Below are 18,039 nucleotides of genomic sequence, written 5' to 3'. Positions count from 1 at the left end.
ACTATAATCAAATCACACAAAGAAACCGCTGAGTCGCGTACTAGGTCGCTATCTTTAAGGTGTTTCGCGACTCTGCCTCTTGATTGTGCTAGCAGTCAGTTTTTTGTCGAAACCCTATGGGATAAAACAGCTTATCTTTTTCGATTTCTCTGCACTGAGAAATCGAATCAATAATAACTCTTTCAACAACACTTGCTCAGAAAACTTGACGAAATAAAAATAACGTTCTATTTTTTTCTCTTCCAGAAACCAGTTTTTTTTTATAATCAAAAAGAATCAATGGAATTAATGGAAAATTAATTTTCGATTAAATGCCAATTAAATTTCTTTGTAACAGCAAAAAAACGGCCGTATTAAAATTTCAACATTAACTGTAATTAATTATGATATAATTATCTTAATACGTTTTGAAAATTTAAGTTAAAAACAGCAAAAAAAATTGTTTCTGGATCAGCAGACCTCCCAAGACCCCCAAGGCCCCAAGGCCCCGCTCCCGGACTAATGTAATATAATATATAGTATAAATAGTATATACCCTAGTGAAATTGTGTGGGGTGGGAATTGAACCCATGCCTATAGTGTGGGAGCTCAAAACAATGCCACCATACTATCTCTCTAACTTTGGCATATTATTACAAAACTATGTTTTTAAATATATACCCCAACAATCCCCCACTTATATTTTAAAACATTGAGCAAGTGCTATACAGTTGTGCATAAGAAAAGGTGCCTTTCGACTTGAACCTCTACATAGTGTTGAACTTTCTAAGTATCAGGTAACTAGAGTGACTCTCGTCTTGAACTCTAACTAATAATAGATTATACAACACACACAACTATATCTTAGAGTAAAGTTCTTAATTTTGCACATTAGGGCCATGTGCTTATCCCTTTCTTAACGAACGATCTAGAGAAATGCCCAAGTTCTCATAGAAGGCGGCCACACCTTCACATTCGTATAGGTGAGTCTATCAAGGATACTCCTGTATATCCCACTCTTAACTTAAGAGCTATAGACATCATTAAGAGTTTAAACACTCAACCTGTTTCCCACTTCAGGATATCATGCTATGGGAATGCATGACTCTATCATATTATTTGTAACTTCGTCTAGTCCCTTTGAACCTATTTCTAGGTTGGGTATCCATTACAAATGACTCAACTTCTCACGGGCAAAAGTCCCATACTTTTAGAGATATTCCATACCTTTTCTCTTGCTAATCCTTTCGTCAAAGTATCAGCTATATTTCCTTCAGACCTTACATGATCTACTCTAACAACACCAGTTGTGAGAAATTCTCTAACTGTGTCGTGCTTTCGACGTATCTGTCGATTCTTACTGTTATTATAACAGTTCTCTACTACTCCGATAGCCGCGGTACTATCGCAGTGGATCAAAGTGGCTGGTATCGGTTTTTCCCATACTGGAATGTCTGATAACAGACTCTTCAGCCATCCTGCTTCTTCACTAGCTGCTGCTAGTGCCATCAATTCAGCTTCCATCGTAGATTGGGCTATAATTGTCTGTTTCTTTGATCTCCAAGATCCAGCGCCCCCAGCAATAGTAAAAACATATCCACTGGTGGCCTTGGAATCATCTGAAAGAGTATTCCAATTAGCATCGCTAAATCCTTCAAGGACTGCGGGATGCCTCTTATAGTGTAATCCTAGGTTTGTGGTTCTTTTCAGATACCGCATAACCCTCTCAATAGCATCCCAGTGTTCCAAACTAGGATTACTGGTAAACCTGCACAGAACTCCCACTGCATATGCAATGTCTGGTCTTGTACAATCAGTTGCATAACGCAGACTTCCAATTATACTAGCATATTCAGATTGTCTAACACTTTCTCCAGTGTTCTTAAACAATTTCACATTAGGATCAAACGGAGTACAAGCAGGCTTACAATCAAAATATTCATACTTTCTCAGAATTTTTTCAATGTAGTGAGATTGATCCAAACAAATACCACTAGTTATTTTGATTCCCAAGATTACACTAGCTTCACCCAAATCTTTCATGTCAAAATTCGAACTAAGCATACCTTTAGTTTCATTGACAACAGATAAATTGGAACCAAATATCAGCAAATCATCCACATACAAGCAAACAATCACACACACGTCATTCTCAAATTTATAATAGATGCATTTGTCACCCTCGTTTATTCTGAAGTTATGTGAAATCATTAAATTATCAAATTTCTCATGCCACTGTTTAGGAGCTTGTTTTAAACCATAAAGGGATTTTTCTAGCTTACATACTTTCTGTTCTTGTCCAGGAATTACAAAACCTTCAGGTTGTTCCATATAAATTTCCTCTTCTAGTTCACCATTCAAAAAGGCAGTTTTAACATCCATTTGGTGAATAACAAGATTATGAGCAGCGGCAGCAGCAATCAAAACACGTATAGATGTTAATCTAGTAACAGGAGAATAAGTATCAAAGAAGTCTACGTTCTCTCGTTGCCTAAATCCTTTAGCAACCAGTCTAGCTTTGTGCTTCTCTATTGTTCCATCAGGCTTTAGTTTCCTTTTCAAAACCCATTTACAACCTATAGGCTTACAACCAGGAGGTAAATCTACTATACGCCAAGTTCCATTAGACATATGAGAATCCCATTCATTATCTACAGCTTCTTGCCAGAAACTAGACTCTGCAGAACTGAACGCCTCTTGTAAATTAGAAGGTTCTACCTCTACGGCATAAAATTCAAAATCAGGATCTCTTGTGTCAGTCCTAGCTCTTTTACTTCTTCTAGGTTCAACTTCAGTGATCCTAGTTTCTGCACTTCTAGGTTCTTCTAATCTATGTTCAGAATCAGCTCTAGGTAAAACACTAGATAAAGAACCCCCACTATTACCCCCACTATTTCTAGATTTAAAAGGAAATCTCTCTTCAAAGAAATCAACATCAATAGATTCAATAATAACCTTATTATTAATATCAAAGAACCTATAAGCTTTACTGTTTTGAGCATAACCAATAAAAACATATTCATAAGATCTACTTTCTAACTTATGTCTTTTAGGATCAGGTTTTCTAACAAAAGCTAAGCAACCCCAAACTCTAAAATAAGAGACATTAGGCTTTCTATTTCTCCAAAGTTCATAAGGAGATATCATGGTTTTATTATTAGGAATGTGGTTCAAAACATGGCAAACAGTCAGCAAACATTCACCCCACCAATGAGAAGCAGCACCAGAGCTAAGCAAACAAGCAACAGTCAATTCAGTAAGACTACGATTCTTTCTTTCAGCTTTCCCATTCATTTGAGGATTATATGGTGCAGTTCTTTCATGTATAATGCCATTAGTTTGATAAATTTCAGTAAAAGGAGAAGAATCATATTCAGTGCCTCTATCACTACGAAATCTCTTAATTTTCCTACCAAATTGATTTTCCATTTCAGCAATAAAAATCTTAAATTTTTCAATAGCTTCGTTCTTATGGCTCAACAAATAAACATAAGTATAATTAGAACAATCATCAATGAACGTCATGATATACCTCTTGCGATTTCTAGTTAGGATACCTTCATATTCACACAAATCAGAATGTATTAAGTATAGTGGTTTCGATTCTCTTACAACAGATTTATGTGAAGTCTTGGTTATTTTTGCTTGACTACAGTATTCACATTTTTCAAAATCATTTTCAGAAAATTCAGGGAGGACACCTAACTTACTCATGTTATTTACTAACTTTTTACCCACATGACAAAGCCTACCATGCCAAACATTAAAATTGCAAACCATATAAGCAGAAGAATCAATTTTATTCATAGCATCAACATTAAGCTTAAACATTCCATCAGTAGCATAACCCTTTCCTACAAAATTCTTATTCTTAGTTATAGTGTAAATATCAGACCCAATAGTTTGATACAACCCAGCCTTGTTGAGAAGATAGCCGGAAACAAGGTTCTTTCTCATTTCTGGAGTGTGAAGGACATCTTTCAGCATGAGTGTCTTCCCAGAAGTAAACTTCAACTCTACCGTACCAGAACCTTTCACCATAGTGTTGTGGGAGTCTTCCAATAACACTTTCTTGTCCTTGGTTTCAGCATAAGTCTTAAACATGGACCTATCAAAACAACAATGACGCGAAGCACCACTGTCTATCCACCACCCATCAGATCCACCAACCATGTAGAACTCTGGATCAGAGACCATGGCAATTATAACGTCACCCACAGCATTAGCTTGTGCGTTATTCTTTTCCTTGTTAAATCTGCAATTCCTAGCCATGTGGTTTGGTTTATTACAGATATAACAAAGAAATTCAGAATTGGAATTCTGTCCATTTTTCGATGGGTGTTGGTTCTTGTTTTGATTAGGCCTTCCTCCTTTCTTCTGGTTCGGGTTAGGTTTCATATCCCTTTTCTTAGGTTTTAAATTCGGATGAGTCTTATTGTTAGAAACAATGAGAATCTCTTCCTTCTTATCTTGTTTCCGAGCTTCTTCCTCAACCCTGAGCTTAACAATCAAACTTTCAAGAGAAAATTCTTTAGTCTTGTGACGCAAAGTATTACGAAAATCTTTCCAGCTAGGTGGTAACTTGTCAATCATTACAGAAACTTGAAATTGTTCATCAGTTTTCATACCTTCGGCTACAATTTCGTGGTAAATTTTTTGAAGTTCATGAGCTTGTGCAACAACTGATCTATCATCCACCATTTGGTATCTCACATACCGTCTCACAGCATATTTCTTTGAACCCGCTTCCTCGGTGTCATATTTTTTCTATAATGCATCCCATACATCTTTAGCAGTTTCAAAAGTTGAATAATACTCATATAAATCGTCAGATAATGCATTAAGAATGTAGTTTTTGCAATCAAAGTCATTATCGATCCATTTGTCGATGGCCTTTTGTTTTTCCTCGGGAGTTTGAGAAACAACTTCTTCAACACCACCGGTAGGAGGTGGATCTGTAGCAGCACCACCGCCAGCAGCAACAGCAGCAGCAACAGCAGCAGTCTTATCAGCAGCAGGTTCCAGGGTTCCAGGATGAACACTCGACACAATCATATGCAGCTTCATCAGTTTGAGATAAAAGAACATCTTCAGCTTCCATCTTCTGAAATGCAACCCTTCAAATTTGAAAGGCTTGTTGGTATCATCAACGCGCTTCTTTTCATTCTCCATAGCAGAAACGTACACCTTAAAATTGTTGGAAACAAAGCACTATAATCAAATTACACAAAGAAACCGCTGAGTCGCGTACTAGGTCGCTATCTTTAAGGTGTTTCACGACTCTGCCTCTTGATTGTGCTAGCAATCAGTTTTTTGTCGAAACCCTATGGGATAAAACAGCTTATCTCTTTCGATTTCTCTGCACTGAGAAATCGAATCAATAATAACTCTTTCAACAACACTTGCTCAGAAAAACTTGACGAAATAAAAATAACGTTCTATCTATTTTCTTCCAGAAACCAGTTTTTATAATCAAAAAGAATCAATGGAATTAATGGAAAATTAATTTTCGATTAAATGCCAATTAAATTTCTTTGTAACAGCAAAAAAACGGCCGTATTAAAATTGTAATTAATCATGATATAATTATCTTAATACGTTTTGAAAATTTAAGTTAAAAACAGCAAAAAAAATTGTTTCTGGATCAGCAGACCTCCCAAGACCCCCAAGGCCCCAAGGCCCCGCTCCCGGACTAATGTAATATAATATATAGTATAAATAGTATATACCCTAGTGAAATTGTGTGGGGTGGGAATTGAACCCATGCCTATAGTGTGGGAGCTCAAAACAATGCCACCATACTATCTCTCTAACTTTTGCATATTATTACAAAACTATGTTTTTAAATATATACCCCAACAATCCCCCACTTATATTTTAAAACATTGAGCAAGTGCTATACAGTTGTGCATAAGCAAAGGTGCCTTTCGACTTGAACCTCTACATAGTGTTGAACTTTCTAAGTATCAGGTAACTAGAGTGACTCTCGTCTTGAACTCTAACTAATAATAGATTATACAACACACACAACTATATCTTAGAGTAAAGTTCTTAATTTTGCACATTAGGGCCATGTGCTTATCCCTTTCTTAACGAACGATCTAGAGAAATGCCCAAGTTCTCATAGAAGGCGGCCACACCTTCACATTCGTATAGGTGAGTCTATCAAGGATACTCCTGTATATCCCACTCTTAACTTAAGAGCTATAGACATCATTAAGAGTTTAAACACTCAACCTGTTTCCCACTTCAGGATATCATGCTATGGGAATGCATGACTCTATCATATTATTTGTAACTTCGTCTAGTCCCTTTGAACCTATTTCTAGGTTGGGTATCCATTACAAATGACTCAACTTCTCACGGGCAAAAGTCCCATACTTTTAGAGATATTCCATACCTTTTCTCTTGCTAATCCTTTCGTCAAAGTATCAGCTATATTTCCTTCAGACCTTACATGATCTACTCTAACAACACCAGTTGTGAGAAATTCTCTAACTGTGTCGTGCTTTCGACGTATCTGTCGATTCTTACTGTTATTATAACAGTTCTTTACTACTCCGATAGCCGCGGTACTATCGCAGTGGATCAAAGTGGTTGGTATCGGTTTTTCCCATACTGGAATGTCTGATAACAGACTCTTCAGCCATCCTGCTTCTTCACTAGCTGCTGCTAGTGCCATCAATTCAGCCTCCGTCGTAGATTGGGCTATAATTGTCTGTTTCTTTGATCTCCAAGATACAGCGCCCCCAGCAATAGTAAAAACATATCCACTGGTGGCCTTGGAATCATCTGAAAGAGTATTCCAATTAGCATCGCTAAATCCTTCAAGGACTGCGGGATGCCTCTTATAGTGTAATCCTAGGTTTGTGGTTCTTTTCAGATACCGCATAACCCTCTCAATAGCATCCCAGTGTTCCAAACTAGGATTACTGGTAAACCTGCACAGAACTCCCACTGCATATGCAATGTCTGGTCTTGTACAATCAGTTGCATAACGCAGACTTCCAATTATACTAGCATATTCAGATTGTCTAACACTTTCTCCAGTGTTCTTAAACAATTTCACATTAGGATCAAACGGAGTACAAGCAGGCTTACAATCAAAATATTCAGGTTGTTCCATATAAATTTCCTCTTCTAGTTCACCATTCAAAAAGGCAGTTTTAACATCCATTTGGTGAATAACAAGATTATGAGCAGCGGCAACAGCAATCAAAACACGTATAGATGTTAATCTAGTAACAGGAGAATAAGTATCAAAGAAGTCTACGTTCTCTCGTTGCCTAAATCCTTTAGCAACCAGTCTAGCTTTGTGCTTCTCTATTGTTCCATCAGGCTTTAGTTTCCTTTTCAAAACCCATTTACAACCTATAGGCTTACAACCAGGAGGTAAATCTACTATACGCCAAGTTCCATTAGACATATGAGAATCCCATTCATTATCTACAGCTTCTTGCCAGAAACTAGACTCTGCAGAACTGAACGCCTCTTGTAAATTAGAAGGTTCTTCCTCTACGGCATAAAATTCAAAATCAGGATCTCTTGTGTCAGTCCTAGCTCTTTTACTTCTTATAGGTTCAACTTCAGTGATCCTAGTTTCTGCACTTCTAGGTTCTTCTAATCTATGTTCAGAATCAGCTCTAGGTAAAACACTAGATAAAGAACCCCCACTATTACCCCCACTATTTCTAGATTTAAAAGGAAATCTCTCTTCAAAGAAATCAACATCAATAGATTCAATAATAACCTTATTATTAATATCAAAGAACCTATAAGCTTTACTGTTTTGAGCATAACCAATAAAAACACATTCATAAGCTCTACTTTCTAACTTATGTCTTTTAGGATCAGGTTTTCTAACAAAAGCTAAGCAACCCCAAACTCTAAAATAAGAGACATTAGGTTTTCTATTTCTCCAAAGTTCATAAGGAGATATCATGGTTTTATTATTAGGAATGCGGTTCAAAACATGGCAAACAGTCAGCAAACATTCACCCCACCAATGAGAAGCAGCACCAGAGCTAAGCAAACAAGCAACAGTCAATTCAGTAAGAGTACGATTCTTTCTTTCAGCTTTCCCATTCATTTGAGGATTATATGGTGCAGTTCTTTCATGTATAATGCCATTAGTTTAATAAATTTCAGTAAAAGGAGAAGAATCATATTCAGTGCCTCTATCACTACGAAATCTCTTAATTTTCCTACCAAATTGATTTTCAATTTCAGCAATAAAAATGTTAAATTTTTCAATAGCTTCGTTCTTATGGCTCAACAAATAAACATAAGTATAATTAGAACAATCATCAATGAACGTCATGATATACCTCTTGCCATTTCTAGTTAGGATACCTTCATATTCACACAAATCAGAATGTATTAAGTCTAGTGGTTTCGATTCTCTTACAACAGATTTATGTGAAGTCTTGGTTATTTTTGCTTGACTACAGTATTCACATTTTTCAAAATCATTTTCAGAAAATTCAGGGAGGACACCTAACTTACTCATGTTATTTACTAACTTTTTACCCACATGACAAAGCCTACCATGCCAAACATTAAAATTGCAAACCATATAAGCAGAAGAATCAATTTTATTCATAGCATCAACATTAAGCTTAAACATTCCATCAGTAGCATAACCCTTTCCTACAAAATTCTTATTCTTAGTTATAGTGTAAATATCAGACCCAATAGTTTGATACAACCCAGCCTTGTTGAGAAGATAGCCGGAAACAAGGTTCTTTCTCATTTCTGGAGTGTGAAGGACATCTTTCAGCATGAGTGTCTTCCCAGAAGTAAACTTCAACTCTACCGTACCAGAACCTTTCACCATAGTGCTGTGGGAGTCTCCCAATAACACTTTCTTGTCCTTGGTTTCAGCATAAGTCTTAAACATGGACCTATCAAAACAACAATGACGCGAAGCACCACTGTCTATCCACCACCCATCAGATCCACCAACCATGTAGAACTCTGGATCAGAGACCATGGCAATTATAACGTCACCCAAAGCATTAGCTTGTGCGTTATTCTTTTCCTTGTTAAATCTGCAATTCCTAGCCATGTGGTTTGGTTTATTACAGATATAACAAAGAAATTCAGAATTGGAATTCTGTCCATTTTTCGATGGGTGTTGGTTCTTGTTTTGATTAGGCCTTCCTCCTTTCTTCTGGTTCGGGTTAGGTTTCATATCCCTTTTCTTAGGTTTTAAATTCGGATGAGTCTTATTGTTAGAAACAATGAGAATCTCTTCCTTCTTATCTTGTTTCCGAGCTTCTTCCTCAACCCTGAGCTTAACAATCAAACTTTCAAGAGAAAATTCTTTAGTCTTGTGACGCAAAGTATTACGAAAATCTTTCCAGCTAGGTGGTAACTTGTCAATCATTACAGAAACTTGAAATTGTTCATCAGTTTTCATACCTTCGGCCACAATTTCGTGGTAAATTTTTTGAAGTTCATGAGCCTGTGCAACAACTGATCTATCATCCACCATTTGGTATCTCACATACCGGCTCACAGCATATTTCTTTGAACCCGCTTCCTCGGTGTCATATTTTTTCTGTAATGCATCCCATACATCTTTAGCAGTTTCAAAAGTTGAATAATACTCATATAAATCGTCAGATAATGCATTAAGAATGTAGTTTTTGCAATCAAAGTCATTATCGATCCATTTGTCGATGGCCTTTTGTTTTTCCTCGAGAGTTTGAGAAACAACTTCTTCAACACCACCGGTAGGAGGTGGATCTGTAGCAGCACCACCGCCAGCAGCAACAGCAGCAGCAACAACAGCAGTCTTATCAGCAGCAGGTTCCAGGGTTCCAGGATGAACACTCGACACAATCATATGCAGCTTCATCAGTTTGAGATAAAAGAACATCTTCAGCTTCCATCTTCTGAAATGCAACCCTTCAAATTTGAAAGGCTTGTTGGTATCATCAACGCGCTTCTTTTCATTCTCCATAGCAGAAAAGAATCACCTTAAAATTGTTAGAAACAAAGCACTATAATCAAATCACACAAAGAAACCGCTGAGTCGCGTACTAGGTCGCTATCTTTAAGGTGTTTCGCGACTCTGTCTCTTGATTGTGCTAGCAGTCAGTTTTTTGTCGAAACCCTATGGGATAAAACAGCTTATCTCTATCGATTTCTCTGCACTGAGAAATCGAATCAATAATAACTCTTTCAACAACACTTGCTCAGAAAACTTGACGAAATAAAAACAACGTTCTATTTTTCTCTTCCAGAAACCAGTTTTTTTTTATAATCAAAAAGAATCAATGGAATTAATGGAAAATTAATTTTCGATTAAATGCCAATTAAATTTCTTTGTAACAGCAAAAAAACGGCCCCAAGGCCCCGCTCCCGGACTAATGTAATATAATATATAGTATAAATAGTATATACCCTAGTGAAATTGTGTGGGGTGGGAATTGAACCCATGCCTATAGTGTGGGAGCTCAAAACAATGCCACCATACTATCTCTCTAACTTTGGCATATTATTACAAAACTATGTTTTTTAAATATATACCCAAACAATCCCCCACTTATATTTTAAAACATTGAGCAAGTGCTATACAGTTGTGCATAAGCAAAGGTGCCTTTCGACTTGAACCTCTACATAGTGTTGAACTTTCTAAGTATCAGGTAACTAGAGTGACTCTCGTCTTGAACTCTAACTAATAATAGATTATACAACACACACAACTATATCTTAGAGTAAAGTTCTTAATTTTGCACATTAGGGCCATGTGCTTATCCCTTTCTTAACGAACAATCTAGAGAAATGCCCAAGTTCTCATAGAAGGCGGCCACACCTTCACATTCGTATAGGTGAGTCTATCAAGGATACTCCTGTATATCCCACTCTTAACTTAAGAGCTATAGACATCATTAAGAGTTTAAACACTCAACCTGTTTCCCACTTCAGGATATCATGCTATGGGAATGCATGACTCTATCATATTATTTGTAACTTCGTCTAGTCCCTTTGAACCTATTTCTAGGTTGGGTATCCATTACAAATGACTCAACTTCTCACGGGCAAAAGTCCCATACTTTTAGAGATATTCCATACCTTTTCTCTTGCTAATCCTTTCGTCAAAGTATCAGCTATATTTCCTTCAGACCTTACATGATCTGCTCTAACAACACCAGTTGTGAGAAATTCTCTAACTGTGTCGTGCTTTCGACGTATCTGTCGATTCTTACTGTTATTATAACAGTTCTCTACTACTCCGATAGCCGCGGTACTATCGCAGTGGATCAAAGTGGCTGGTATCGGTTTTTCCCATACTGGAATGTCTGATAACAGACTCTTCAGCCATCCTGCTTCTTCACTAGCTGCTGCTAGTGCCATCAATTCAGCCTCCATCGTAGATTGGGCTATAATTGTCTGTTTCTTTGATCTCCAAGATACAGCGCCCCCAGCAATAGTGAAAACATATCCACTGGTGGCCTTGGAATCATCTGAAAGAGTATTCCAATTAGCATCGCTAAATCCTTCAAGGACTGCGGGATGCCTCTTATAGTGTAATCCTAGGTTTGTGGTTCTTTTCAGATACCGCATAACCCTCTCAATAGCATCCCAGTGTTCCAAACTAGGATTACTGGTAAACCTGCACAGAACTCCCACTGCATATGCAATGTCTGGTCTTGTACAATCAGTTGCATAACGCAGACTTCCAATTATACTAGCATATTCAGATTGTCTAACACTTTCTCCAGTGTTCTTAAACAATTTCACATTAGGATCAAACGGAGTACAAGCAGGCTTACAATCAAAATATTCATACTTTCTCAGAATTTTTTCAATGTAGTGAGATTGATCCAAACAAATACCACTACTAGTTCTAGTTATTTTGATTCCCAAGATTACACTAGCTTCACCCAAATCTTTCATGTCAAAATTCGAACTAAGCATACCTTTAGTTTCATTGACAACAGATAAATTGGAACCAAATATCAACAAATCATCCACATACAAGCAAACAATCACACACACATCATTCTCAAATTTATAATAGATGCATTTGTCACCCTCGTTTATTCTGAAGTTATGTGAAATCATTAAATTATCAAATTTCTCATGCCACTGTTTAGGAGCTTGTTTTAAACCATAAAGGGATTTTTCTAGCTTACATACTTTCTGTTCTTGTCCAGGAATTACAAAACCTTCAGGTTGTTCCATATAAATTTCCTCTTCTAGTTCACCATTCAAAAAGGCAGTTTTAACATCCATTTGGTGAATAACAAGATTATGAGCAGCGGCAACAGCAATCAAAACACGTATAGATGTTAATCTAGTAACAGGAGAATAAGTATCAAAGAATTCTACGTTCTCTCGTTGCCTAAATCCTTTAGCAACCAGTCTAGCTTTGTGCTTCTCTATTGTTCCATCAGGCTTTAGTTTCCTTTTCAAAACCCATTTACAACCTATAGGCTTACAACCAGGAGGTAAATCTACTATACGCCAAGTTCCATTAGACATATGAGAATCCCATTCATTATCTACAGCTTCTTGCCAGAAACTAGACTCTGCAGAACTGAACGCCTCTTGTAAATTAGAAGGTTCTTCCTCTACGGCATAAAATTCAAAATCAGGATCTCTTGTGTCAGTCCTAGCTCTTTTACTTCTTCTAGGTTCAACTTCAGTGATCCTAGTTTCTGCACTTCTAGGTTCTTCTAATCTATGTTCAGAATCATCTCTAGGTAAAACACTAGATAAAGAACCCCCACTATTACCCCCACTATTTCTAGATTTAAAAGGAAATCTCTCTTCAAAGAAATCAACATCAATAGATTCAATAATAACCTTATTATTAATATCAAAGAACCTATAAGCTTTACTGTTTTGAGCATAACCAATAAAAACACATTCATAAGCTCTACTTTCTAACTTATGTCTTTTAGGATCAGGTTTTCTAACAAAAGCTAAGCAACCCCAAACTCTAAAATAAGAGACATTAGGTTTTCTATTTCTCCAAAGTTCATAAGGAGATATCATGGTTTTATTATTAGGAATGCGGTTCAAAACATGGCAAACAGTCAGCAAACATTCACCCCACCAATGAGAAGCAGCACCAGAGCTAAGCAAACAAGCAACAGTCAATTCAGTAAGAGTACGATTCTTTCTTTCAGCTTTCCCATTCATTTGAGGATTATATGGTGCAGTTCTTTCATGTATAATGCCATTAGTTTGATAAATTTCAGTAAAAGGAGAAGAATCATATTCAGTGCCTCTATCACTACGAAATCTCTTAATTTTCCTACCAAATTGATTTTCAATTTCAGCAATAAAAATCTTAAAATTTTCAATAGCTTCGTTCTTATGGCTCAACAAATAAACATAAGTATAATTAGAACAATCATCAATGAACGTCATGATATACCTCTTGCCATTTCTAGTTAGGATACCTTCATATTCACACAAATCAGAATGTATTAAGTCTAGTGGTTTCGATTCTCTTACAACAGATTTATGTGAAGTCTTGGTTATTTTTGCTTGACTACAGTATTCACATTTTTCAAAATCATTTTCAGAAAATTCAGGGAGGACACCTAACTTACTCATGTTATTTACTAACTTTTTACCCACATGACAAAGCCTACCATGCCAAACATTAAAATTGCAAACCATATAAGCAGAAGAATCAATTTTATTCATAGCATCAACATTAAGCTTAAACATTCCATCAGTAGCATAACCCTTTCCTACAAAATTCTTATTCTTAGTTATAGTGTAAATATCAGACCCAATAGTTTGATACAACCCAGCCTTGTTGAGAAGATAGCCGGAAACAAGGTTCTTTCTCATTTCTGGAGTGTAAAGGACATCTTTCAGCATGAGTGTCTTCCCAGAAGTAAACTTCAACTCTACCGTACCAGAACCTTTCACCATAGTGCTGTGGGAGTCTCCCAATAACACTTTCTTGTCCTTGGTTTCAGCATAAGTCTTAAACATGGACCTATCAAAACAACAATGACGCGAAGCACCACTGTCTATCCACCACCCATCAGATCCACCAACCATGTAGAACTCTGGATCAGAGACCATGGCAATTATAACGTCACCCACAGCATTAGCTTGTGCGTTATTCTTTTCCTTGTTAAATCTGCAATTCCTAGCCATGTGGTTTGGTTTATTACAGATATAACAAAGAAATTCAGAATTGGAATTATGTCCATTTTTCGATGGGTGTTGGTTCTTGTTTTGATTAGGCCTTCCTCCTTTCTTCTGGTTCGGGTTAGGTTTCATATCCCTTTTCTTAGGTTTTAAATTCGGATGAGTCTTATTGTTAGAAACAATGAGAATCTCTTCCTTCTTATCTTGTTTCCGAGCTTCTTCCTCAACCCTGAGCTTAACAATCAAACTTTCAAGAGAAAATTCTTTAGTCTTGTGACGCAAAGTATTACGAAAATCTTTCCAGCTAGGTGGTAACTTGTCAATCATTACAGAAACTTGAAATTGTTCATCAGTTTTCATACCGGGTGGGAATTGAACCCATGCCTATAGTGTGGGAGCTCAAAACAATGCCACCATACTATCTCTCTAACTTTGGCATATTATTACAAAACTATGTTTTTAAATATATACCCCAACAATCCCCCACTTATATTTTAAAACATTGAGCAAGTGCTATACAGTTGTGCATAAGCAAAGGTGCCTTTCGACTTGAACCTCTACATAGTGTTGAACTTTCTAAGTATCAGGTAACTAGAGTGACTCTCGTCTTGAACTCTAACTAATAATAGATTATACAACACACACAACTATATCTTAGAGTAAAGTTCTTAATTTTGCACATTAGGGCCATGTGCTTATCCCTTTCTTAACGAACGATCTAGAGAAATGCCCAAGTTCTCATAGAAGGCGGCCACACCTTCACATTCGTATAGGTGAGTCTATCAAGGATACTCCTGTATATCCCACTCTTAACTTAAGAGCTATAGACATCATTAAGAGTTTAAACACTCAACCTGTTTCCCACTTCAGGATATCATGCTATGGGAATGCATGACTCTATCATATTATTTGTAACTTCGTCTAGTCCCTTTGAACCTATTTCTAGGGGGTATCCATTACAAATGACTCAACTTCTCACGGGCAAAAGTCCCATACTTTTAGAGATATTCCATACCTTTTCTCTTGCTAATCCTTTCGTCAAAGTATCAGCTATATTTCCTTCAGACCTTACATGATCTACTCTAACAACACCAGTTGTGAGAAATTCTCTAACTGTGTCGTGCTTTCGACGTATCTGTCGATTCTTACTGTTATTATAACAGTTCTCTACTACTCCGATAGCCGCGGTACTATCGCAGTGGATCAAAGTGGCTGGTATCGGTTTTTCCCATACTGGAATGTCTGATAACAGACTCTTCAGCCATCCTGCTTCTTCACTAGCTGCTGCTAGTGCCATCAATTCAGCCTCCATCGTAGATTGGGCTATAATTGTTGTTTCTTTGATCTCCAAGATACAGCGCCCCCAGCAATAGTAAAAACATATCCACTGGTGGCCTTGGAATCATCTGAAAGAGTATTCCAATTAGCATCGCTAAATCCTTCAAGGACTGCGGGATGCCTCTTATAGTGTAATCCTAGGTTTGTGGTTCTTTTCAGATACCGCATAACCCTCTCAATAGCATCCCAGTGTTCCAAACTAGGATTACTGGTAAACCTGCACAGAACTCCCACTGCATATGCAATGTCTGGTCTTGTACAATCAGTTGCATAACGCAGACTTCCAATTATACTAGCATATTCAGATTGTCTAACACTTTCTCCAGTGTTCTTAAACAATTTCACATTAGGATCAAACGGAGTACAAGCAGGCTTACAATCAAAATATTCATACTTTCTCAGAATTTTTTCAATGTAGTGAGATTGATCCAAAAAATACCACTACTAGTTCTAGTTATTTTGATTCCCAAGATTACACTAGCTTCACCCAAATCTTTCATGTCAAAATTCGAACTAAGCATACCTTTAGTTTCATTGACAACAGATAAATTGGAACCAAATATCAGCAAATCATCCACATACAAGCAAACAATCACACACACATCATTCTCAAATTTATAATAGATGCATTTGTCACCCTCGTTTATTCTGAAGTTATGTGAAATCATTAAATTATCAAATTTCTCATGCCACTGTTTAGGAGCTTGTTTTAAACCATAAAGGGATTTTTCTAGCTTACATACTTTCTGTTCTTGTCCAGGAATTACAAAACCTTCAGGTTGTTCCATATAAATTTCCTCTTCTAGTTCACCATTCAAAAAGGCAGTTTTAACATCCATTTGGTGAATAACAAGATTATGAGCAGCGGCAACAGCAATCAAAACACGTATAGATGTTAATCTAGTAACAGGAGAATAAGTATCAAAGAAGTCTACGTTCTCTCGTTGCCTAAATCCTTTAGCAACCAGTCTAGCTTTGTGCTTCTCTATTGTTCCATCAGGCTTTAGTTTCCTTTTCAAAACCCATTTACAACCTATAGGCTTACAACCAGGAGGTAAATCTACTATACGCCAAGTTCCATTAGACATATGAGAATCCCATTCATTATCTACAGCTTCTTGCCAGAAACTAGACTCTGCAGAACTGAACGCCTCTTGTAAATTAGAAGGTTCTCCTCTACGGCATAAAATTCAAAATCAGGATCTCTTGTGTCAGTCCTAGCTCTTTTACTTCTTCTAGGTTCAACTTCAGTGATCCTAGTTTCTGCACTTCTAGGTTCTTCTAATCTATGTTCAGAATCAGCTCTAGGTAAAACACTAGATAAAGAACCCCCACTATTACCCCCACTATTTCTAGATTTAAAAGGAAATCTCTCTTCAAAGAAATCAACATCAATAGATTCAATAATAACCTTATTATTAATATCAAAGAACCTATAAGCTTTACTGTTTTGAGCATAACCAATAAAAACACATTCATAAGCTCTACTTTCTAACTTATGTCTTTTAGGATCAGGTTTTCTAACAAAAGCTAAGCAACCCCAAATCTAAAATAAGAGACATTAGGTTTTCTATTTCTCCAAAGTTCATAAGGAGATATCATGGTTTTATTATTAGGAATGCGGTTCAAAACATGGCAAACAGTCAGCAAACATTCACCCCACCAATGAGAAGCAGCACCAGAGCTAAGCAAACAAGCAACAGTCAATTCAGTAAGAGTACGATTCTTTCTTTCAGCTTTCCCATTCATTTGAGGATTATATGGTGCAGTTCTTTCATGTATAATGCCATTAGTTTGATAAATTTCAGTAAAAGGAGAAGAATCATATTCAGTGCCTCTATCACTACGAAATCTCTTAATTTTCCTACCAAATTGATTTTCAATTTCAGCAATAAAAATCTTAAACTTTTCAATAGCTTCGTTCTTATGGCTCAACAAATAAACATAAGTATAATTAGAACAATCATCAATGAACGTCATGATATACCTCTTGCCATTTCTAGTTAGGATACCTTCATATTCACACAAATCAGAATGTATTAAGTCTAGTGGTTTCGATTCTCTTACAACAGATTTATGTGAAGTCTTGGTTATTTTTGCTTGACTACAGTATTCACATTTTTCAAAATCATTTTCAGAAAATTCAGGGAGGACACCTAACTTACTCATGTTATTTACTAACTTTTTACCCACATGACAAAGCCTACCATGCCAAACATTAAAATTGCAAACCATATAAGCAGAAGAATCAATTTTATTCATAGCATCAACATTAAGCTTAAACATTCCATCAGTAGCATAACCCTTTCCTACAAAATTCTTATTCTTAGTTATAGTGTAAATATCAGACCCAATAGTTTGATACAACCCAGCCTTGTTGAGAAGATAGCCGGAAACAAGGTTCTTTCTCATTTCTGGAGTGTGAAGGACATCTTTCAGCATGAGTGTCTTCCCAGAAGTAAATTCAACTCTACCGTACCAGAACCTTTCACCATAGTGCTGTGGGAGTCTCCAATAACACTTTCTTGTCCTTGGTTTCAGCATAAGTCTTAAACATGGACCTATCAAAACAACAATGACGCGAAGCACCAC

This window comes from Papaver somniferum, chromosome 5 (assembly GCF_003573695.1).
Source record: "Papaver somniferum cultivar HN1 chromosome 5, ASM357369v1, whole genome shotgun sequence".
Classification (NCBI taxonomy): domain Eukaryota; kingdom Viridiplantae; phylum Streptophyta; class Magnoliopsida; order Ranunculales; family Papaveraceae; genus Papaver; species Papaver somniferum.
The sequence above is the reverse complement of the archived record's forward strand: the minus strand, read 5'-3'. Positions refer to the sequence as shown.